The following is a 12,827-nucleotide window of genomic DNA, read 5'->3' as shown; positions in this document are numbered from 1 at the left end:
TTCAGCCTCAGACAGGAGTTGGGGAGCGGGATGGAGTCATGTAAGTTGTAAGGAGGATGCAAATAGACTTCAAGGGGATATAGACAGGGTAAGTGTGTGGGCAAGAACATGGAAAATGGAATATAATGTGGAGAAATGTGAAGTTATCCACTTTGGTAGGAAAAATAGAAAAACAGAGCATTTTTAAATGGTGAGAGATTTGGAAATGTTGGTGTTCAGAGGAACCTGGGTGCCCTTGTACACGAATCACTGAAAGTTAACATGCAGGTACGGCAAGCAATTAAGAAAGAATATAGTATGTTGACCTTTATTCCAAGAGGATTTGAGTATAAGGGTAAAGACGTCTTACTGCAATTATATCGGGCCCTGGTGAGACCACACCTGGAGTATTGTGTACTGTTTTGGTCTCCTTACCTAAGGAATTGATATACTTGCCATAGAGGGAGTGCAAGGAAGGTTCACCAGACTGATTCCTGGGATGGGGGGATTGTCCTATGAGGAAAGATCGAGTAGACTAGGCTTATATTCTCTAGAGTTTAGAAGAATGAGAGATGATCTCATTGAAACATGTAAAATACTTACAGAGCTTGACAGGGTAGATGCTGGGAGGATATTTCCTCTGGCTGGGGAGTCTAGAATAAGGCTCACAGTTTCAGAGTAAGGGGTTGGCCATTTAAGGCTGAGATGAGGAGAAATTTCTTCACTCAGAGGGTGGTGAATCTTTGGAATTCTCTACCCCAGAGGGCTGTGGAAGCTCAGTCTTTGAGTATATTCAAGACAGAGAGCGATAGAGTTTTGAATATTAAGGGACTCAAGGCATATGGGGATATTGCAGGAAAATGGAGTTGAGGTAGAAGATCATATTGAATGGCAAAGCAGGCTTGAGGGGCCAAATGGCCTACTCCTGCTCCTAATTCTTTTGTTCTTATTTTCTTACAATTTGTTTTTCAGTATTGCTGGTTGAGGGATAAATATTGGCCAGGGCACCGGATAGAACTCCCATGCTATTCTTTGAATAATACCTTGGGCTCGTTTATGTCCATCTAAGAGGGTAGATGGGGTATTAGTTTGCCGTCTCATCTGAAAGATGGCACCTCCTCAGTACTGCACTGAAGTGTCAGCCTGGATTATGTGCTCAAGTCTCTGGAGTGGATCTTGAACTCATAACCTTCTGATTCAGCCAAGACTAATACGCTAGACAAGAATAGCCCACAAAAACTCACTGTTCTCCTCACACATGAAGAATGGTCACTTGTTGACAATTGTTGAACTGTACACCAGCAGGGCTAGAGGGGAGAAAAAGGCAAAACATTTTCTTAAAGATTTTTTTGTCTATAGGAATGATAATTTAGCCCTCAAGGCTTAAATCATCACAGCCCTGTTTAATCATCCTTCATCATAGGCAGTCCCTCAGAATCGAGGAAGACTTGCTTCCACTCCAAAAGTGAGTTCTCTGATGGCTGAACAGTCCGATATGAGAGCCACAGACCCTGTTACAGGTGGCACAGACATTCGTCGAGGGAAGGGGTGGGTGGGGCTGGTTTGCCGCGCGCTCCTTCCGCTGTCTGCCCTTGGCCTTTTCATGCTCTTTGCATTGAGACTCGAAGAGCTCAACACCCTCCCGGATGCACTTTCTCCACCTCGGGCGGTCTTCGGCCAGGGTCTCCCAGGTGTCATTGGTGATGTCGCACTTTACCAGGGAGGCATTGAGGATGTCCTTATAACGTTTCCACTGTCCTCCTTTGGCTCGTTTACCATGAAGGAGCTCCGCATAAAGCATTTGTTTAGGGAGTCTCATATCTGGCATGCGAACTATGTGGCCTGCCCAGCGAAGCTGATCGAGTGTGGTCAGTGCTTCAATACTGGGGATGTTAGCCTGGTCGAGGATAGCAATCTATCTACTGAATTATTGAACAGCACAAGAGCTCTTTCATAATGTCTAACTGATTGACAAGCTACTAGTAGTCCACGAATAAACTGTTGCACTAATTAGTTGTTAAATAGACAGTGTAAAAGCAACCCATATACTTGCTGCAAGATGTACGGCACTTCACTACATTAACTCCTATTCGATCCTCAAAGCCACAGTCATTGGATTGTTTTTATGAATCTTATGGTAGATCTATTATCATGCAGCACACATGTTCTCCACTAATGGCCACACTCTGAGATTTCATGCATTCTGTACACACAGACAGGTTTCCTGGGATGCCACCTGACATTTAAGGCCCGATTTGAGCTCGGAGCCTGAATCAGGCAGATGGTGTGTGGGGTGAGCGGGCAGATCTCGTCACATCTCCAGTGTGATGACCGAGCAATTTTAACTCCCAGACATTGGGGTAAGTGGCCAGTGAAGGTGAAGGGTTGAGAAATGGGAGTTGATTGATGACAGGCAATCAACCAAGCAAATAGGTGATTGGACAATATAGGGAGAGGGGACCAGGGAAAGAGGAGGGGCATTTGATAAGAAAAAGGAGGAAAATGGAATGTCTCTAAATTCTCATTCTCAAATTGATACGTAGTTACACTGCAGAGGTTTGCGAAAATGGTAATGTCCTTTGTTTGTGCAATAATAATTGTGTACCTTGTAGCCATGATTTTGACTTTTACAAAGTTAACAGCAGTGTTTCTACTCCATCACAAAACAGTTTGAGCTGCCATTGCAACAGCAATATCTTTAGCAATGCCCCCGTGCTCATCCTGTGCCACCCTTTTCATAGAAATGCAATAATCCCAAGCTCACTTCAACACTCACTTCAGCATTCTGCTTCATTCACATCACATTGAGCAAGCAACAAACTAGATGTATAAACGCTCGAGGATCGTAGTCATATAGAGAAGGGAACACAGGAGAGGACAATGAGTGTGGGGAGGAAGAGGCAGAGATGGCAGTTGAAGATGGCTTGGTTGCTGCTGAGTGGAGTTTCAGCATGGCTGGAAACTATTGAGTTGCTTCAGAATTCTCAGCTCTCGGGTCACAAAGCAGAGGATATACTTGACCATGAACTGGAGAACAAGACACTTCACTCATTGTGCAATAGACTGCAAGCTGTAATGGGTAGCTTTACTGAATCTACCCATCGTCATCATAGGCAGTCCCTTGGAATCGAGCAGGACTTGCCTTCACTCTAAAAATGAGTCCTTAGGTGGCTAAACAGTCCACTACGAGAACCACAGTCCCTGTCACAGGGGGACAGATAGTCGTTGACGGAAGGGGTGGGTGGGACTGGTTTGCCGCACGCTCTTTCCACTGCCTGAATCTACCATGCTGATGGGCAATGTCATGCAGTAAGCATTGTCATTTTTGCAGATGACAATTTTAGCAACATTAACATAGAAACATAGAAAATAGGAGCAGTAGTAGGCCATTCGGCCCTTCGAGCCTGCACCGCCTTTCAATATGATCATGGCTGATCCTCTATATCAACACCATATTCCCACTTTTTCCCCATACCCCTTGATGCCCTTTGTGTCTAGAAATCTATCTATCTCCCTCTTAAATATATTCAGTGACTTGGCCTCCACAGCTTTCTGTGGTAGAGAATTAGCGGCACCTACAGGGGAGACTCCAGGCAGACATACGGCCAGCACAGTGGGAGCATCTCACATGAACGTTCCAGTTGATGATGCTGAGGTCGACAATTCAAGATGAGATTAAAACTGATTTTGTGGTGGCTGGAAATGCATTGGGGACACTTGCCAATCAGAGATTCAGAGATCTTGTCGAAGTGTAATAATCCTTGCTTGCAGTGACCACCATCAGGACCCAGGCTCCAATAATAGCATGTTTCTAGGTACTCAGGAATGGAGGGGGCAGGTCAGGTGGTGGTGGTGGTGATGGTCACTCGCACATCACCTCTAGTCCCTTAATATCTGGTGAACTGATGGCTGAAGCAACACAAAGATTGTCACAGCTATAGGAGGACAGGCTATTCCTGGAACATAAGCAAGAAGTCTGTGTCTCCAAAACATAGCGGTAGGTCGCGGATGCAATAAAACACAACATGTCTTTAATATTTCTGTCCTGGCTGTACTTAGTTACATCATACATTTATCAATGCTTTCTTGTTTTATCTCGAATTGTGCATTCTGAGAGTTTTCTCTTAACTGATGTTGGACTACCTGGCCCACAGTTGCACAATTTAAGAACCCAAAAGTATAAGAAATAGGAGCAGGAGTAGGCCATTGGGCCCCTCGAACCTGCTCCGTCACTTAATACAATCATTGCTGATCTGATCTTGGGCTCAGCTCCACTTCCCTGCCCGCTCCCCATAACCTTTCACTCCCTTATCATTCAAAAATCTGTCTATCTCCACCTTAAATATATTCAATGACCCAGCTTTCACCATTCGCTGGGGGAGAATTCCACAGATTTACAACCCTCTGAGAGACAAAATTCCTCCTCATCTCAGTTCCAATGGGTGACCCCTTATTCGAAAACTATGCCCCCTAGTTCTAGATTCCTCCACGAGTGGAAACATCCTCCCTGCATCCACCTTGTCGAGCCCCCTCAGTATCTTATACATTTCAATAAGATTACCTCTCATTCTTCTGAACTCCAATGAGTATAGACTCAACCTGCTCAACCTTTCTTCAGAAGTCAACCCTTTATCTCAGGAATCAACCTAGTGAACCTTCTATGAACTGCCACCAATGCAAGTATATCCCTCCTTAAATAAGGAGACCAAAACTGTACGCAGTACTCTAGGTGTGGCCTCACCAATACCCTGTACAGTTGTAGAAGGACTTCCCTGCTTTGATACTCCATCCACCTTACAATAAAGGCCAACGTTCCATTTGCCTTCCTGATATCTTGCTGTAACTGAATAGTAACTTTTTGTGTTTCATGCACAAAAAACCCTAGGTTCCTCTGTAGAGCAGCATTTTGTAATCTCTCTCCATTTAAATAATAATTAGCTTTTTTATTTTTCCTGCCAAAGTGGATAACCTTACATTTTCCCATTTTATACTCCATCTTCCAAATGTTTGCCCACTCACTTAGCCTGTCTATATCCCTTTGCAGATTTTTTGTGTCCTCCTCACAACTTGCTTTCCCACCCATCTTTGTATCATCAGCAAACTTGGCTACATTACACTCGGTCCCTTCATCCAAGTCATTAATATAGATTGTAAATAGTTGAGGCCCCAGCACTGATCCCCTGCAGCACCACACTAGTTACCATTTGCCAACCAGAAAATAACCCATTTATCCCAATTCTCTGTTTTCTGTTAGTTAGCCAATCATCTATCCATGCTAATATATTACCCCCAAACCACGTAAGCTTTTATCTTGTCCAGTAACCTTTTATGTGGCACCTTATCAAATGCCTTCTGGAAATCCAAATACATCACATCCACTGGTCCCCCCTTATCCACCCTCCTTGTTACATCCTCAAAGAACTCCAACAAATTTGTCAAACATGATTTCCCTTTCATAAAACAATGCTGACTCTGCTTGACTGTTTTATACTTTTTCAAATGTCCCGCTACTTCTTCCTTAATAATGGACTCCAGCATTTTCCCAACGACAGATGTTGGGCTAACTGGTCTATAGTTTCCTGCTTTCTGTCTGCCTTCTTTTTTAAATAGGGGCGCTACATTTGCGGTTTTCCAATCCGCTGGGACCGCTCCAGAATCCAGGGAATTTTGGTATATTACAACCAATGCATCCACTATCTCTGCAGCCACTTCTTTTAAGACCCTCGGATGCAGGCCATCAGGTCCAGGCGACTTGTCCATCTTTACTCCCGTTATTTTATCGAGTATTTTTTTTTAGTGATAATGATTGTTTTAAGTCAGCCCCTGCCCCCCCCATACCCCCACCCCCCCAGCCCCACCATAGCCCCTTGGTAATCTATTATTGAGATATTTTTAGTGGTTTCTACCATGAAGACCGATACAAAATATTTGATCAAAGTCTCTGCCTTTTCCCGTTCCCCATTATTAATTCCCCAGTCTCATCCTCTAAGGGACCAATGTTTACTTTAGCTACTCTCTTCCTTTTTACATGCTTATAGAAGCTCTTACTGTTTTTATATTTCTTGCTAGTTTACTCTCATAGTCCTTCTTCTCTCCCTTTATTATATTTTTAGTCATCGTTTGCTGGTTTTTTTTAAATTCCCAATCCTCTGGCCTCCCACTAATCTTGGCAACATTGTATGTCATTGTTTCCAATTTTATACCATCCTTTACTTCCTTAGTTAGCCACAGATGGTTCTCCATGCTCTTAAAGTCTTTCCAAGTCAGCATGGATTTATGAAAGGGAAATCATGCTTGACAAATCTTCTAGAATTATTTGAGGATGCAACTAGTAGAGTGGACCAAGGAGAACCAGTGGATGTGGTGTATTTGGACTTTCAAAAGGCTTTTGACAAAGTCTCACACGAGAGATTGGTGTGCAAAATTAAAGCACATGGTAGTGGGGGTAATGTACTGACGTGGATAGAGAACTGGTTGGCAGACAGGAAGCAAAGAGTTGGAATAAACGGGTCCTTTTCAGAATGGCAGGCAGTGACCAGTGGGGTGCCGCAGGGTTCAGTGCTGGGACCCCAGCTATTTACAATATACATCAATGATTTAGATGAAGGAATTGAATGTAATATCTCCAAATTTGCAGATGACACTAAGCTAGGTGGTTGTGCGAGCTGTGAGGAGGATGCTAAGAGGCTGCAGGGTGACTTGGACAGGTTAGGTGAGTGGGCAAATGCATGGCAGATGCAGTATAATGTGGATAAATGTGAGGTTATCTACTTTGGTGCCAAAAACACAAAGGCAGAATATTATCTGAATGGCGGCAGATTAGGAAAAGGGGAGGTGCAACGAGACCTGGGTGTCATTGTACATCAGTCATTGAAGGTTGGCATGCAGGTACAGTAGCCGGTGAAGAAGGCAAATGGCATATTAGCCTTCATAGCTAGAGGATTTGAGTATAGGAGCAGGGAGGTCTTACTGCAGTTGTACAGAGCCTTGGTGAGGCCACACCTGGAATATTATGTTCAGTTTTGGTCTCCTAATCTGAGGAAGGACATTCTTGCTATTGAGGGAGTGCAGTGAAGGTTCACCAGATTGATTCCCGGGGCAGGATTGACATATGAGGAGAGACTGGAGTTTAGAAGAATGAGAGGGGATCTCATAGAAACATATAAAATTCTGACGGGATTGGACAGGTTAGAGGCAGGAAGAATGTTCCCAATGTTGGGGAAGTCCAGAACCAGGAGTCACAGTCTAAGGATATAGGGTAAGCCATTTAGGACCGAGATGAGGAGAAACTTCTTCACTCAGAGAGTGGTTAACCTGTGGAATTCTCTACTGCAGAAAGTCGTTGAGGCCAGTTCGTTAGATATATTCAAAAGGGAGTTAGATATGGCCCTTACGGCTAAAGGGATCAAGGGGTATGGAGAGAAAGCAGGAAAGGGGGCACTGAGGTTGAAAATGATCAGCCATGATCTTATTGAATGGTGGTGCAGGCTTGAAGGGCTAAATGGCCTACTCCTGCACCTATTTTCTATGTTTCTATGTTTCTATGTTTCCTTCTCACTGAAATATATTTTTGTTGAGAGTTATGAAATATCTCCTTAAATGTCTGCCACTGCTTATCAACCGTCTTACACTTTAATCTATTTTCCCAGTCCAATTTATCCAATGATACTCCTATCTTGATCCCAGTTGAGCCCAGCACAGCCTGGGGATTGAATTTTCTGGACTGTATTGCTTACAATGTGCATTGCAATGATCTTGGATATTGTAAACTTGCTTCGTTAAAACAATATATAACACTGAGGGACGGATGGCGTTCACAAATACTGAAAGCCAGAATTATTCTGAGGGCTATAATTAGTGCTGGTGATGTAAAACAGCCTGTTGCACCTTTGCTCATTTCTGTGATGCATTCATTTCATTATTTTCCATATGTTTTTCAAAATTCAACATGAAGGTTTTGCTCAGGTTATGTACAGAGGAACAGACTGTTCACTGGTGGGAGAACAGTATGGTAATACAATTTATTGAATAAAATCCTTTTTGCAAGTCTCTTTTAAAGCTCAGTTTAATACTGTAGGCAGAAGACATCTGGAAGATGATTTATTCTCAGTGGGTTACTTCATTGCTAGGGTATATTTGAACTTTCCTCGTATTTCCACCCACAATGTCAGATGACAGAAATCTTCCCTGCAAAAACGTTCTTGAAGCTAAAGGCAGCTTAGTAGACTGTTTCTCTTCATAATGTAGTTAAGCAAGCAATAGGAAAATAAGCATCTCTTGATTAGTTCCTAGAAAATAAATCATTTGAATTTCCATTTCCCAATGTGGCTAAATTACAATCTTTATGTAAGCTCTAACTGTTTTCAAATTCTCAGTATAAATTCTCAGCAAGTGCTCTGCTCGGAACTCCTTCACGGCAAACGAACCAAAGGTGGACAGAGGAAACGTTACAAGGACACCCTCAAAGCCTCCCTGATAAAGTGCGACATCCCCTCCGACACCTGGGAGTCCCTGGCCAAAGACCGCCCTAAGTGGAGGAAGTGCATCCGGGAGGGCGCTGAGCACCTCGAGTCTCATCGCCGAGAGCATGCAGAAACCAAGTGCAGGCAGCGGAAAGAGCATGCGGCAAACCTGTCCCACCCACCCTTTCCCTCAACGACTATCTGTCCCACCTGTGACAGAGACTGTGGTTCTCGTATTGGACTGTTCAGCCACCTCAGGACTCATTTTTAGAGTGGAAGCAAGTCTTCCTCGATTCCGAGGGACTGCCTATGATGATGATGGCAAACAAAATGGAGCACAATGCTCAAATATCCTTCCCTGCCTGCCCCTGTCTCGCTCTGTAAAGTAAAAATGATCACGATAATATTTTAAATGTGGAACTATACCTGAAAACCTTTTAATCTATTCTGAAGTTTGTTTTCAAATCATGCAGTAAAAACAAATTACTTCAGAACCTCGGTTGCAGCATGAGGGAGAACTAGCTTCCACTTACACTGAACCATTCTGGTCCGTTTGGGACTTTCTCGACACCTGACTTGGTCCGACTGTGAAATTCTGGGAATTGCAGGCACAGGTGACAGAGTGACAGCTCTGGGAAGAATTGTCAACTGAACGTGGAGGCATTCAAGTAAAATCTTTAATGAAGACATTCAAAATCACAAACAACAACTTTCTAGGGAAGCTGAAACACCTTGTTATTAATCATGTAGGTTTTAAAAATCTGTTTATGATGTTTGTAACCATATCCTGAATGTTTGAGTTATGGGATCAAAATGTAAGCATAAAGGTTTTGAAAAACAATTTTGAGCAATAGGATTGATTGAGCCTGCGTTTCTTCAATTCTGATAGTTCTGATTTGTTGAGACTTAAAGGATTTCATTTTTTTTAAGTATTTGATTGGTGCAGTTTTTGCTTGTTTTATTGACTATTTTTATCATTTCATGTAGTTCCCGCATTCTGATTTGTTGCAGTTTTAAGCCAATGTAATGTAAGTCAGTCAGGTGCAAAGGTGATGCTATATTTGCTGTGGAAAAGCTTAACAGCAGAAGGGTGATGGACAAGATGTGTGCATGTGGAACATTTCCTCGGTACTAGTTGAGCTCCCCCAATATTCTCCGTGGGGGTGTCAAGACCAACTGTAATCTTCAGATGAAGCATGGTTAGAGGCCAAGGATTATTTGAACCCAGGTATGCAGACATAATTCTGTCCCTATTTTAAAGTAATACATTCGGTCCTTATTTTTAAATTTCTATTATAAATTCCTATGGCCACATTTATAACAGAAACTACCATGTAAGCGTGTCACATTATAATTAAACCCTCTTGCCAGTCGTGGTGCTGCACTCATTGGGCTAGAAATTTGGTTTTGGGAGGACAGAGTGTCCGAGACAGGAGAGATGAAAGACGGCATGATGAGGGAGGGATAGAGAGAAAAGAAAAAGCGGGAGAAAGAAATGGAAATAGAAGTGAATGGCTCAGGTCCGAAACGGCAGCCAAAATGGCAGCAAATAGACACGGAAAAACTCAACTTACATAGTGAATAGGGAATATTGCAATAGGGATTCTACAATAGTAGAATCAGTATAATCAAGATCAATTATTTAAAACAAAATTGATTAATATGTAGATTAATTATAAGTAAATTTAAAATCAGAACTTGAATAATTGAAAAGTTAAATCCCAAAGCCTGACCCCAACCCTTCATTACTCTTCGACCTTCCCAGTCTCTTGCCACCATCCCAGGCTCAACTCCCTTTTAGACAAGCCTGCAGCTTCCCTCTGTGCCTCTCTTAGCATTGAAGGGCCCACCATGGCACTCATTGCTGTCTCCTCACGAGCAGCAATCCCAACTATCCCATCCTACTCTCTCACCGACCTTCCCGCCCAGCTTGCCGATGGGGGGGCTAACCTTGCCAATCTCCTCCCCGTCAAACTCATCCCTCCACTTGCTGACCCTGTGGATGCTGGCAGTGGATCAGTCATCACGAATCCTCTCTGAATCTCCTTGCAGAATGTCTGTTCACTTGCGAACAAGGCCCTCGCCATCCATGAGCTTATCATTGATGATTGCATCGACATCGTGGCCCTGAAGGAAATTTGGCTGAGGGATGATGACACCTTACCTTTAAACGAAGCCTCTGAATGCCGGCATTCGGTGCGCCGGCCCCAACCTGCAAGGATGATCAGAAGGTTAGGGCCTTCAAAGCAGCATACCACTTCAAGTTACAGCATGTGCTGGAGAACGACTCCTGTGATGAGGGAGACTGGATTGGACGTCACCAAGGTCCAGGTTGCTGATTGGAGCATGGGCAGGTACAACAGGAGTGGCGAGGTTATAAGAACATAAGAACATAAGAAATAGGAGCAGGAGTAGGCAATACGGCCCCCCGAGCCTGCTCCACCATTCAATAAGATCATGGCTGATCTGATCATGGACTCAAATCCACTTCCCAGCCCGCGCCCCAGAGCCCCTTATCCCCTTATCATCTATTTCTGTCTATTTCTGTCTTAAATGGAGTGCAGGAGCAGCGAGTGATCGTGGTGCAACGTGATCGGGACCCAGGAGAGGAGCAAGTTCGGGGCCCATAATAGGAGAGGGCCCAGAGGCAGCACAGGCCAGCCCACACTGCAATATGTGTGCACACTAGGTCCGTGCAGCAGAGCTGGTCTCCAGTCGTCTTGGTTAATTCTTGCCACTGGACCAAGACCTAGCTCTGTCAAGCCCGTGTGGTGGCTGGTGTGCAACGGCCACCACACATTAAAAAAATCCACGCACAGGCATCTTCCACCCTTCAGGATGTAGTTCAGGATCTGGAATATTAAGGCCTTCATTGAAACACCTTCAAACTCATTCCTTTTTGGCGTGGAAGCAAATCATCCTCGATACGAGGGACCGCCTCTGATGATGAGAAATTCGGTTGGCTATCGCCTCCCGTTAGCACCCTGGAGTGGTGGCAAAGCGTCACTAATGGCTTAATGAGATTTTAGAGCCGCACAGAAATTTTGGTTGACTTTTACCGGCGGCGCTCGCACTTACCGCCTCGCAGTCTAATGAAAGCCAGATCATGACATCAGTACAATGCCCCGCTCGTGCCCCAGACGCAAACTTCGGTTTGTGTGCCTCAATTACTGACAGCTGCTGAACACGCCAGAGAAACCAGGCAGATCCAGCTCCTTAGGGCGGTACCGGGAGAGTAATTAAAGGGTTGAAACATAGAAACATAGACATAGAAAATAGGTGCAGGAGCAGGCCATTCAGCCCTTCTAGCCTGCACCGCCATTCAATGAGTTCATGGCTGAACATGAAACTTCAGTACCCCCTTCCTGCTTTCTTGCCATAACCCTTGATCCCCCGAGTAGTAAGGACTTCATCTAACTCCCTTTTGAATATATTTAGTGAATTGGCCTCAACTACTTTCTGTGGTAGAGAATTCCACAGGTTCACCACTCTCTGGGTGAAGAAGTTTCTCCTCATCTCGGTCCTAAATGGCTTACCCCTTATCCTCAGACTGTGACCCCTGGTTCTGGACTTCCCCAACATTGGGAACATTCTTTCTGCATCTAACCTGTCTAAACCCGTCAGAATTTTAAACGTTTCTATGAGGTCCCCTCTCATTCTTCTGAACTCCAGTGAATACAAGCCCAGTTGATCCAATCTTTCTTGATAGGTCAGTCCCGCCATCCCGGGAATCAGTCTGGTGAACCTTCGCTGCACTCCCTCAATAGCAAGAATGTCCTTCCTCAAGTTAGGAGACCAAAACTGTACACAATACTCCAGGTGTGGCCTCACCAAGGCCCTGTACAACTGTAGCAACACCTCCCTGCCCCTGTATTCAAATCCCCTCGCTATGAAGGCCAACATGCCATTTGCTTTCTTAACCGCCTGCTGTAACTGCATGCTAACCTTCAATGACTGATGTACCATGACACCCAGGTCTCGTTGCACCTTTCCTTTTCCTAATCTGTCACCATTCAGATAATAGTCTGTCTCTCTGTTTTTACCACCAAAGTGGATAACCTCACATTTATCCACATTATACTTCATCTGCCATGCATTTGCCCACTCACCTAACCTATCCAAGTCACTCTGCAGCCTAATAGCATCCTCCTCGCAGCTCACACTGCCACCCAACTTAGTATCATCCGCAAATTTGGAGATACTGCATTTAATCCCCTCGTCTAAATCATTAATGTACAATGTAAACAGCTGGGGCCCCAGCACAGAACCTTGCGGCACTCCACTAGTCACTGCCTGCCATTCTGAAAAGTACCCGTTTACTCCTACTCTTTGCTTCCTGTCTGACAACCAGTTCTCAATCCACGTCAGCACACTACCCCCAATCCC

This window comes from Pristiophorus japonicus, chromosome 14 (genome assembly GCF_044704955.1).
Source record: "Pristiophorus japonicus isolate sPriJap1 chromosome 14, sPriJap1.hap1, whole genome shotgun sequence".
NCBI classification, from domain to species: domain Eukaryota; kingdom Metazoa; phylum Chordata; class Chondrichthyes; family Pristiophoridae; genus Pristiophorus; species Pristiophorus japonicus.
Note: the sequence above shows the minus strand (reverse complement) of the source record.